General features: G+C 39.0%; 1 pseudogene; it reads right to left on the bottom strand.

Annotated features, from left to right (window-relative positions):
- Positions 1 to 6,827: 6,827 nt before the first annotated feature.
- Positions 6,828 to 8,100, bottom strand: LOC124085434 (splicing factor 3B subunit 4-like; annotated as a pseudogene).
- Positions 8,101 to 11,070: the final 2,970 nt, after the last annotated feature.

Here is an 11,070-nt window from a genome sequence, read left to right as displayed (position 1 = left end):
GGCAAAGCAATCAATACACACTTAATAAGGACAGTTGAAGAGGGGTAAGAGGAGAAACAGAGTCAGTAGTGATTTATAATCATTGTGAAAGAATACTGTATTTGTTTGGAAGCTGGTGGAAGAGATTTAGGAGAGTGAGTGGAGAGAGAGAGAGAGAGAGATCTTAGGAACCCATGTGTACAAAGTTGTTTTTTTTTCCTTGATATTGTTGGTTAAAATACAAAAGGAGAAGAAAAGAGAGAACAACAACAATAACAACAAAACATGTTAAAGTTTGCATTAGAAATCTTAAGAGATCTCTTTCTAGATGTGATAGAGGCACACAAGTTTCCTCTTGAAAAGAATAAACCAAGCTCTGATATTCTTGGCCCTTTTTGTGTTAAGGAATTCCCAGCATCTCTAGAATCCACTTAAACACTCCATGACATATTTTCCCTCCAGATGTGAAAACTGAAGAGTCAGTTGTCAGTCGAATACTCTTATATTATTTTTCTCAGCAATTATTTTAAGGAATGCATTTGAATAAAATGCACTTTTGGCATCATTTTTAAGAATGGATGATGATTTATGCTTTTCTTGCAGGGACAAGATGGCTCTGGGCATGAGTCATGGCTGTACGCTGGGAAGATTCCGATGGGAACGTTGTTCTTGCTGGTTGATCCATACCTTACATGGACTTGAGGCTGTGCATGGCTTTTATTAACATGAGGATTTTGCTTGTTAAGGCTCGAGATTCATCTTTTCCTTCCCTGCTTGTGTTTCACACGCACCTGATTCAGATCTGTGCTTGGGACTCAGAATAGCTTGGGAATAGTAATTTGGAAATCTTTGATTATTTGTCAGCTAAGATGGGATGATGTATTCTCAGCTGCAGCTGGGAAATAGGCTATTTCTCTGCAGGGGAGTAATTTCAAATGGTAGACAAGGTTCTAATTCTTCCAACATCCCCAACTCCATAGGGCAGGTTTGATGCAAATAAAAATCATGCATAGGCCAAGAAAGCTAAAAACAATAGCACAGATCCATGTTCTTCTCAATTGCAGAAAGTGCTGTTTTATATACTGTCTTCACATGTAATTTTCCTTGTGAAAAATCCTGCCCCAGAGCAGATGTTCTTGGAAACAACACTGACGTCTTTCAGGGGCCAAGGTGAATTAACTGTGAGACTGATGCTTGAAGTTTTCCAGGTTAAAACCATCTCTGTCATTGTCCTTGGCACTGGTCTCAAAATGTGTTCTACAGCATTGCTTCTCAGATTTTAATGTACACACAGATCATCTGGGGATTTTGTTAAGCTGCAGGCTGAATTTCAGTAGTTCTAGGGTGGGGCTTGAAATTCTGCATTTTTGACAGGCTCCTAGGGGGATGCTGATGCTGATCTATGTTGATCCCCAAATCCTTCTTTGAGTAGCAGGGGGATACAGAAAGTAAGTCTTGCAGGATGTTGTCCAATACAAAGACTTTCTCATCCAATGAGTTCAAGGAAAAAAAAAAACAAATTAAAACAATGACACTTGCATTGTATCTTTGTCTTCAAAACTCTGCAAATGAACAGGTTTAAGATTCTGAGAGGATCTGCACTGATGAAGTTTGATTCCAAATTAATTCACCGTGGAACCATTTTTCAATATACTATCTCTTAACAAGCTTGGGAATTTGATTTTTATGAAAGGAAAGAATATTCTGGGGTTGGTGTCTATTCAAATAGTTGTCCAGGCATTTAGGCAGATGGAAGAGAGATTTCAGAAAGTGCCTGGCCTTCATCATGATGACTCTTGTAACCCATCTCTGGTGAGTGTTACCAGTTTTCCAAATAAGCCACATTCTATGTTAAGCAGTCAAAATAAACTTTCCACCTACATTTTATTATTCAATCAGCTCTAAAAATTGTTAGGTGTTTAGTTGCCACCATGTTCCTGTCCAAAGGTCAGATAATACAAGTGGCACGCAGGATTGCTATACTACTAATGAAATTTAAATCCCTCAGCCATCTGAAATTACTTGCCACCTTCATGCATCACTCTATGTGCATGTCAGTTCTCTAATGAGTTCCCAGGAAGATTCTGGATGCCTATTTCAAAAATGATCATTCATTCCTTGGTTCTTGGGTATATCCTAAAAATCTTCATTTTAATAAACATTCCCAGGGTTTTCTGATGCAGTTATTCTGTGGACCACATTTTGAGGTTAAGTTCCATTTCCTTAGAGTTATAGACCAAGTGACCTGGACTTCCTTGTTTGGGCTTTCTGACTATGCACCTTTGTGAGTGAGTCATGTTTTAATATTCTACTCTGGACTTTTATGAAGGATATATATATGACTGCATGGGAAAGCGTTAGCATTTTCTCTAAAACTGTTATTGAAGATATTGTCATTATGTCAGACTTCAGAAAAATCTGTAAAAGAATCCTGTTGGCAGAGGAATTGCTCCTGTGGTTTGGGTTGTAGGTTGACCAGAATAGAACATTTCTTGACATGCTTTATTGAAAAGTAAATTCAAATTTTGCTATTTCATAGACATGTATTGGCATTACTATAAACATGCAAACTTATGTAAATTTTATCCTAAATTGTTAAGTGGATTCTCTAAGTCATTTGTGGCTTAGGTAAACCCTGGCATATCACTGTACTCTTAGGGCTATTTGCTCTACAACTTGAAATGTAGCTTTATATCTTAATTAGGATCACAGAAATAAAGAATAAACTCCCTGTATAACTTTTTCAGAGAAACAAAGATGTTCTTACAGTAATATTTTAAAATAAGAATTATATCATTTTCTTTTTTAAAAAAATTTCCCTTTATTGATAGGAAGTTTAGAGCAAAATGAAATGTGTAAGTATAGTGACTTCTATTAGAATAATTTTTTAGTATATTTGCTAAATTTTCCAACTTTTTCATATGCATTTAATTTCAACTTTTCAGGTTAATCCACTTATATATGATGAAAAATCAAGCACCTTACATTTTTAGAGCTGGAGGTGAATAAATTATTATGGCTTTTTTATTATTGACTTAAATTCTCTCAACTATCCATAGCTTCTTATGACTGTTTTTTGAATTGGAATTGTTCTTCAATACTGTTGTGGTTGATTCAGTCTCTCCTGGATAGTTCAGCAATAAAAATCTTGGAATGGTTCTGTCATCAGGGTGACTACAAGTCAAAGTAATGGGGATCCGAGGTCAAGAGAGAACAAGGATTATTTCTCCTTCAGGGTTATCTTCACAAAACTGATGAGTTGATTCTGCCTAGTGTCACGAAATCTCAGATACCATATTGTAACATATCTCTATCTTCTCATAGTGACTATCCTGTAAAGCACTTTTTAATACTGTCTCTTACTCAACCAGCCTCATAACACTAGAACTTTTGCCTCATCTTTATCTAAATGACTGAGGATGAGGCCTCAGAAGACATCGAACAACCTGTCCAATGTCAGTCAAAGAAACGGGACTGAAATTAATCCACAATTGTTCCTCCTCGACTCCAGCTCCCGTCTTTTGCTTACTTGAAGTCATATTATAGGTCTGAATAGCTTTATTTGTCACAGCCTCTTGGATCTACCAACTGTTCAAATGGAAGATTACTTGGCTGATAATAGCTAAATAAAAGGTAGGTGTAAGAAAGCAAGGGGAAAACATATTTGTTTTAAGAAATCAGCATGCTAAAATTTGACAAAGTGCTGATTATTTCTCTTTGGTTCTGAGATATTTGGGTTGGTCTTGAAATGAGATATAGGGATGATTTTAGCATAAAAGAATTTTTTTAAAATTCCACTTCACTGGCTAAATAAAGCATTTTATTTTAATAGGAATGAAGCTTTCATGATAAGTTTCTCATCAACAAACCACATTCTACCCATGCCTAAATGACGTTCGGCACTGGGAATTGAGTGGCATCTGCAGAGTATCATGGCAACCAGTTAACACCAGAAAACAAAACTGAGCCAAACAAGCAACAACAACAAACAGTCCATTAACCTGTTGTTTGTTCCCCATTAAATCAAACATCCACTCTGATTTTTAATCTCTTAATTGCCTCCTTCCTTTGTGGAATAGATGCCCAGTGGTGGACCATTTGGAAGACTACGTTGAGATTTTCCAGTTGGAGCTATTTAAATTGAACTAATAAATACAGTTTCGTTCTCCCTCTCCCCTCCCTTTCCGTCTGTCTCACCCCTCCACCATTTTCCTTTCCTTCTCTCTCCTACATGCACACAAACATACATTCAAGACCAAATATTTATATAAAAAATGGGACATGGTAAATACTTTATAATTCTTGAAGAAGTAAGGTTGATGAGATTTCTCTTTTTCTCAGTCATTTTTACCATATCCACTATGGGATCCACATTGGCTATTGACTACTGTACAGATCATAAGAAAAGGCTTTTGTTGCAAATAACAAAATTCAGGGGAAAGCCATTGTGGGGAACTTAAATGGACTGTAATGTGCTGGAGATCTTGCATTTGTTGTTGATCACCCACTCTATCTATAACAGTTCGGGCACCTGGAAGATTCCCAATAAAGACTTCCTGACTTGTAGTGTGAGAGAACCAATGCTAACTTCCTTCATTGCTTGGCTACTTGTGGGCTGGAAAATGGAATAAGAGTGTTGGGTAGATATTTATAAAGTGAATGGAGACCAGGAAAACAGAAAGAATAATTTCTCTCTCACCTTTCCCTTCTGTTTTATTCTTGTAGCTTATATTGATAAATGTGATCATTAGTATTTGTATAGTGATACAATTTATCAAGTAAATAAGACCACCATCTTATGTACCACTATTTTTGCATTTATTTTGTATATAATTATAGCTTGTCTTAAAAGTAATCCACAACATATCCATAAGACACTATGTGTATCAGTTCTACATTTTCAATATTTATCTTAGGAAAAAAACATCCTATTTTTTAATAGCTTTTAATTCAATGTCCTAGTCCAGTGACAATGAAACTTATCACATGGAGTTGATTCTCCTTTAGAAGCAACTTCCTCTCCTCTTCCTAGCGGAAGTAAAAACTTTGACCTTATGAAAATGTTCAAACAAACCTCTGCCACTCAAATTCAATTGCCAACAAGAAAGCCCACAGCCTGAACACAGGAACTGAACACAGGAAGTTCAATATTTGCTTTGCATTATAAGAATACTAGAGCCATAAAGATTTTTTTTTTAAAATTTTGATTATTAGAGATTCAAACAATGTTTACATACAAGATACCAGTCTGTATGACACTATATACTGGCAGAGTGCCAGTCTGTACACATACTGCCCCCATTGTGTGCAGCAGACAGCAGCCACTGGGCTGGGGCTCTTATAAATTGAATTAACAAACATTTAATGGGAACCAGCTTTAACAGATAAGTTGTCCAGATTTAGAAGGAAAGTTTTTTTGTTAGTAGTGTTTTTTTTCTAAAATTCCTCCCCACTGACAGCTGTTGATAGAACCACACACATATTAACTCTTCACCTTGTCTACTAGTCCAGATCACCACAAATCTTTGATGTCTATTTTATTCTTCATTTTAACTTTTACCTTATTTATTAACTGTACTTACAATTTTGAATTCTTCCAGTTAACTGTTTATCTCTTGCCTTCATATGTCAAGCTCTGATATGGGTGTCCTAGACATTGCAGGTGGGTTTTCTAAAAACGGGGTGTATAAAATTGAGTCCACTGGTAATCATCTCCTCACCAGTTGGAACTCTCAGAAAGACATTTAGAAGAAATGATCCACTAAATCTATACCTGTTTACTAGATGTTTTAGTTAGCTTTTGTGTCACTATGACCAAAATACTTGACAAGAACAACTTAGAGGAGGAAAATTTTATTTAAGCTCATAGTTTCAGAGATTCAGTTCACAGTCAGCTGACTATAGCTCTGGCCCTGAATTGAGGCATAACATCATGGTGGAAAGGTGTGGGGAAGGACAGCAGCTCAGGACATGGCAACCAGGAAGCATAGAGCAAACCGCTCACTAGAGACAAAACTTATACCCCAAAGGCACACCATCTGTGACCTAGTTCCAGTTATATCCAACCTACCTATGGTTAGCACCCAAAGGATCTATATCAGTGGATTAATCCACTGATTAGGTTACAACTCTCAATCTAATCATTTCACCTATGAACATTCTTTCATTGTTTCACACATGAGTTTTTGAAGATTATCTCATATTTAGACCATAGCATCAGATCTTCATGGGACAGCCTTTTCCACAGTGGTGTGTGGAATCCAGAGTTCCTACTCTTTGTTTTCACTTTTTAGTCCATCAAAGTCATATGACAACCCTGAAAGTTTAGTGACTGCATTGACATGGTAAAGTTCAACTCCTATTCACTCAAACTCTGTCATGGAATTAATTGCCCTATACACATGTGAAACAAAAATCTTGTTATACTTTCTTTTTTATACAATTTTGGTAAGAAGTTTTTTTGGGGGGGGAGATGTTAACTGATATACAAAATTCACTTTATTATTTATTATAAAATTATACTTTTATTCTGAATACTTACAGCAATCCTCTGGAAAAAAATCTTTAGGAATGAACGACACTGATATTTTTAATTTATACATGTATGTATATATTATTCTTTTTTTTCAAGGATCAAAGTTTTATTTTCTCTGGGCATCTGAAAAAAACACTTAGGACCAATGTAAGAAAAAAGAGAGAGAGAAAGAGCTCCTTTAAAAAAAAGTGGCATTGGCAGAGGGACTGAGAGGGATTAGTGCCCTCGCCCCAAGGAGCTACAGCAACTCTGATTAGTCCAAGGAATCTAAAAGATATTGGAAAGATAGAACAGGAGGAAGAAGAATGAGAATTTACTGAGGGAGAGGGCCTGAAGTGAGCCACAGGGGGAAACTGGAGGCTGGGGCATGGGTCTGGGTGCAGAGAGGGGCCCCGTGGTAGCCATGGGCGGGGGGAGGGTCGTGGAGGACCAGTGTATCCATGAGGTGGCATCAGTGGAGGAGGCCCACACATACCATGTGGAGTCATAGGATCTGGGTGACCCCTGGGAGATCCAAACAAAGGTCCTCAGGGGGCATGCCCATTGGAGGAGGTCCAGGATGAGGCATTCCAGGTGGTGGTCAAGGTGGTGGTTGCCCCCCTGAGCCTGGAGGTCCACGCATGTGGGTGTCCTAAGCCATGAGGGCCATGGTGGGCCAGCTGCATCTGAGACATTCCTGGATGGGGCATCCCACCTTGTGGGAACGGGTGAGGATTAGAATGCCCATGACCAGAATGTCTAGCCCCTGGAGTTCCTGCTGATGGAGGGCCATGTCCTCCAGCCCCAGGCGGCATAGGTGGTGGGGGCATAGCTGGAGGTATCCCAGGTGGGACGGCTCTAGGAGGCAGCACCAGAGGTGAGAAGGAGCCAGGAGGAGGCTTGCCTGGTGGAGGAAGACCAGATCCCAATGATGACACCACAGGATTGGGGGCAGTGGGTTGAGGGGGCGCATCTGCGAACAGCTGATGAGGACAGTCAGCCTGGGAGAGGGGGTTCTTGGCTGCCAGAAGTTGTTCAGCTGCTGAGCCATGACGCTGGCCCTTTGAGTCCTTCTTGAATGTATAAGATACAGTGATAGGGCGGCTACAGAGGTACTGCCCATTCATGGTCTCAATTGCTGCATCCGAAGCATCCAACGAAGCAAAATTAATAAAGGCATTACCTTTGGAGTTGCCTGTATCAGGGTCCCGCATAATTTTAGGTGTTTGTAAGATGACTCCAAAGACGCTAAAAGTATCATCAAGCAGCTTCTCATCAATTTCTGAGTCCAGGTTCCCAGTGAAAATGTTGGCCCCTACATCCAGGTTTTTGCTGTGAGCAGATGCCTTGTTTATACATATTGGCTGTCCATACAGTTTGATCATGTTCATGATCTTTATGGCATAGTCAACATCTTCCTCACTCAAGAATTCATAAAAAGCCATAACCTTGGTGCTGGCCAGTGACTCTATCCTTTGGCATGTGGGTGTTGACCATGGGCCCTGCCTGGAGAAAGAGTTCCCAGAGCAGTGGTTCACTAACCTCATCACTAACCCCACGTACACAGTGGCATCCTAGTTCCATTCGGATATCGGCCCAGCAGTCATGGCAAAAGAGCTCCCACCATCTCTCCATATTATTCTTTGTTAGCCATAATTTGTATGTATCTTAAATCTCTTAGTAGGCTAGGATTGCCAGACAAAATAGAGGATACCCAGTTAAATTTGAATTCAGACAAAAAACAAAAGACAAAGGGTTTACTTACACTAAAAAATAAGTCTTTGTTTATGAAATTCAGATTTAACTGGGTATCATATGTTTTTATTTGCCAAATATGGTCACTTTAAGTAGATTTTAAACTTCTCCAGCTATCATTGTTTATGTGTCTGTATCCCCCCACCCCTGCTTGCCTGGCCTGCATTATGCTTTCTAATAGCATAAAATCTTAACTCCTAAAACATCAGATAGGTAATACAGTTTTTCATGTTTATTTGAAAGTTGTTCAAACATATTTTATTCATATAGGATCCTTAATCGCTATTTTAGACAGTATGATTATATTTGAAAATGCAGAAATACATGAAATACTTTGCCAATCATTTCATTACTCTTCAGTCAAATAGAGGCAGTGAGTGTCATCAATAAATTGTACAAACCCTAAGGTTAGAGCTCTGAGTTCTAGTTTCCTTTAGGACACAAACTATCTCTGGTTCTTTTTCTTATCACCTGTGACAATTCCTATAATTGTTGCAGATTCATTGCACTAACCCCACCTTTTCCTCCTTCCTATGGCCAAACAACCTTTTGACACGTGAGGTAGTGTATTCTACTTCCCTGCCCCTTGACTGACTGCACCCAGGAGTCTAGTATTAGCCAATAAGTTGTGAGCAGATGAAACACATGTAGAGGCTTGAAGTCCCACTTCACTTGCATGTTTCCACTTCCAATGGCACACCTCTGCCTCTGCTATGAGAGCATGCTTGGGCTAGCCTCTTGGAGGGACGACAGAGTGAGGTGGAGAAGCGCATTAGCCTCTGTGTATTCCCATCTCTCACCCAAGAGAAAAAAATAATCAGATTGAAGAATGATTACTCATTTTTTTATGTATAGATATCGGCAAGAATCCAAGACAGCATATTTATGCACGTATGTGGCGGTCTTAACACAAATCTGATCTGGCCCTAGAATTGAGAGCATACCAAGGACCTAAGGGTACATTTTATTTTAATTTTTATGCTGAATCATCCCTTTGAAACTTAAAGAAAATAAAGACAAGTAAGAATGTAGGATAAAGAGCAGATAAATATGAGGGATATGTACTGAAGACTGGTTGGTCTGTATGATAAGAGTTTTGTGAGCAAATTAATTTGAGTGTGAGTAGTATTTTGGTGTTCATTAATGCAGACATGGCCTTGACTGAGGCCGGAAATGAGGCTGTTATGGTTTGGATAAGCTGTCAATGCAGGAATATTCAGAGGTTCAATGATTAGACCATGAGAGTTCTAACCTAATCACTCCATCCTAGTTTGAGTGGACTGACTGGGTGGTAACCCTACACAGGTAGGGTGTGGCTGGAGGAGGTGTCACTGGGGGCATTCCCTGGAAGGATTTATATTCTCTGTAGCCCCTTCCTTTTTCTTTTTGCTTCCCAGCCACATGTCCCTTTGGCCTCATCTCCAGCCCAGAGTGATGGAACTGGCCAACCGTGGACTAAACCTCTGAACATGTGAGCCAAAATAAGCTTTTCCTCCTCTGTGTAGGTCTTGTTGGGTATTTTGGTCACAGAGTTGAAAACCTGACTAATACAGATGCTGCATGGAACTGACTTCACCCAACTACAAGTTTCTCGGCCTGATTTGCTCTTTGTGGATGTTGAGGAACAGAATAGGAAGCTCTAAGTGCCTTGTTGTTTGTGTTATGCTTGGCTGAATGTGGAGTCATCATCTCAGCTCATGTGTTATCCACAAGACATTTTTTCCCCCTGATTTATAGTTGAAGTACCTGATTTATTTTTGTTTTTGCCAAGTTAAGAAAAAAAAAATGAGGACCATCCAGATCAGACATAGCTGGAGGTCTGATAACTCCTCTTTTTTGCCAGTAGACTCCTGAGTTCTGAAGTGCTAAGATGGAGAAGGGAAGTGAAAGATTAAGGGTATCTTATTTCATGCCTAAACCTTTATGATGTCTTCATATAATTCTGTACTAGGAAGTAAAATGAACCCTTACAGAGGGCTACGACCTGAGCTTACATACAACATGCAAAATATGATGGATCAAAATTCTCCCCAGACTTGGACAAGGGTTCAACAATATATATTCAGAAACTTATGCAAGTAGAAATGAAGATGATAATTTCACACTGCTGAGCAACCCTCCTGGAAATGTCCCTAGATCTCTGGATAATGAAAACTGATAAACTCAGCATGCATTTTCTTCAAAGTTTCTAACTTTGGAAGGAATTCCTAGATATAATAGGTATGTGGGAAAAAAATCATGTTGACAGCACAACAATTCATTCACTTCCTAACATGGCTAGTCATGTACTGTACTTTCGTGCAAACAATAAGGTTATTGTTCAGATGGGAAAACAAGCGATTTGTTGGAAGGCGAAAAGGTGAAAATGTTCTATAACCTGATTTTATTTTGGCAGGCTGCACGACATTTTTCTAGGTAGTTTTAAAAGATACATTTAATAGACACATGTTTAAAGATTTGGACATTTGTGAAAGTAGGTATTCCTTATAGTTTTCTCATTGGTTTCATCTGGGATATATGTGTTTTTATTTCTATTTGCCTAGATCTAGTGGCTCAACTTTCTTATTAAGTAAGGACAAAAGGGACCCAGGTAACAATGTGTACTCTGTTTCTCTCTAGGATGCAAGAGTTGGAGGGATTCTGGCTGGAAATCCTTCAAAGGTGACAATAAGCTGATGAGTTAATATGATCCAGGACTGTGATGAATGAAGCTTGCTGGTAAGTTTGATTCATGCTCAAATTAGAGGACCTTTGCAGAGTGGCCTCATGCTGCCATGCTTCCTTCCCTTACTATGAATCCCCAAATTCTGGCTGACTTTGGT

The sequence above is a fragment of the Marmota monax genome, unplaced genomic scaffold (genome assembly GCF_021218885.2).
Source record: "Marmota monax isolate L192 unplaced genomic scaffold, Marmota_monax_Labrador192_F-V1.1 WCK01_AAM20220418_F8-fsc00014, whole genome shotgun sequence".
Classification (NCBI taxonomy): Eukaryota; Metazoa; Chordata; class Mammalia; order Rodentia; family Sciuridae; genus Marmota; species Marmota monax.
This window is presented reverse-complemented; position numbering and strand designations above follow the sequence as displayed.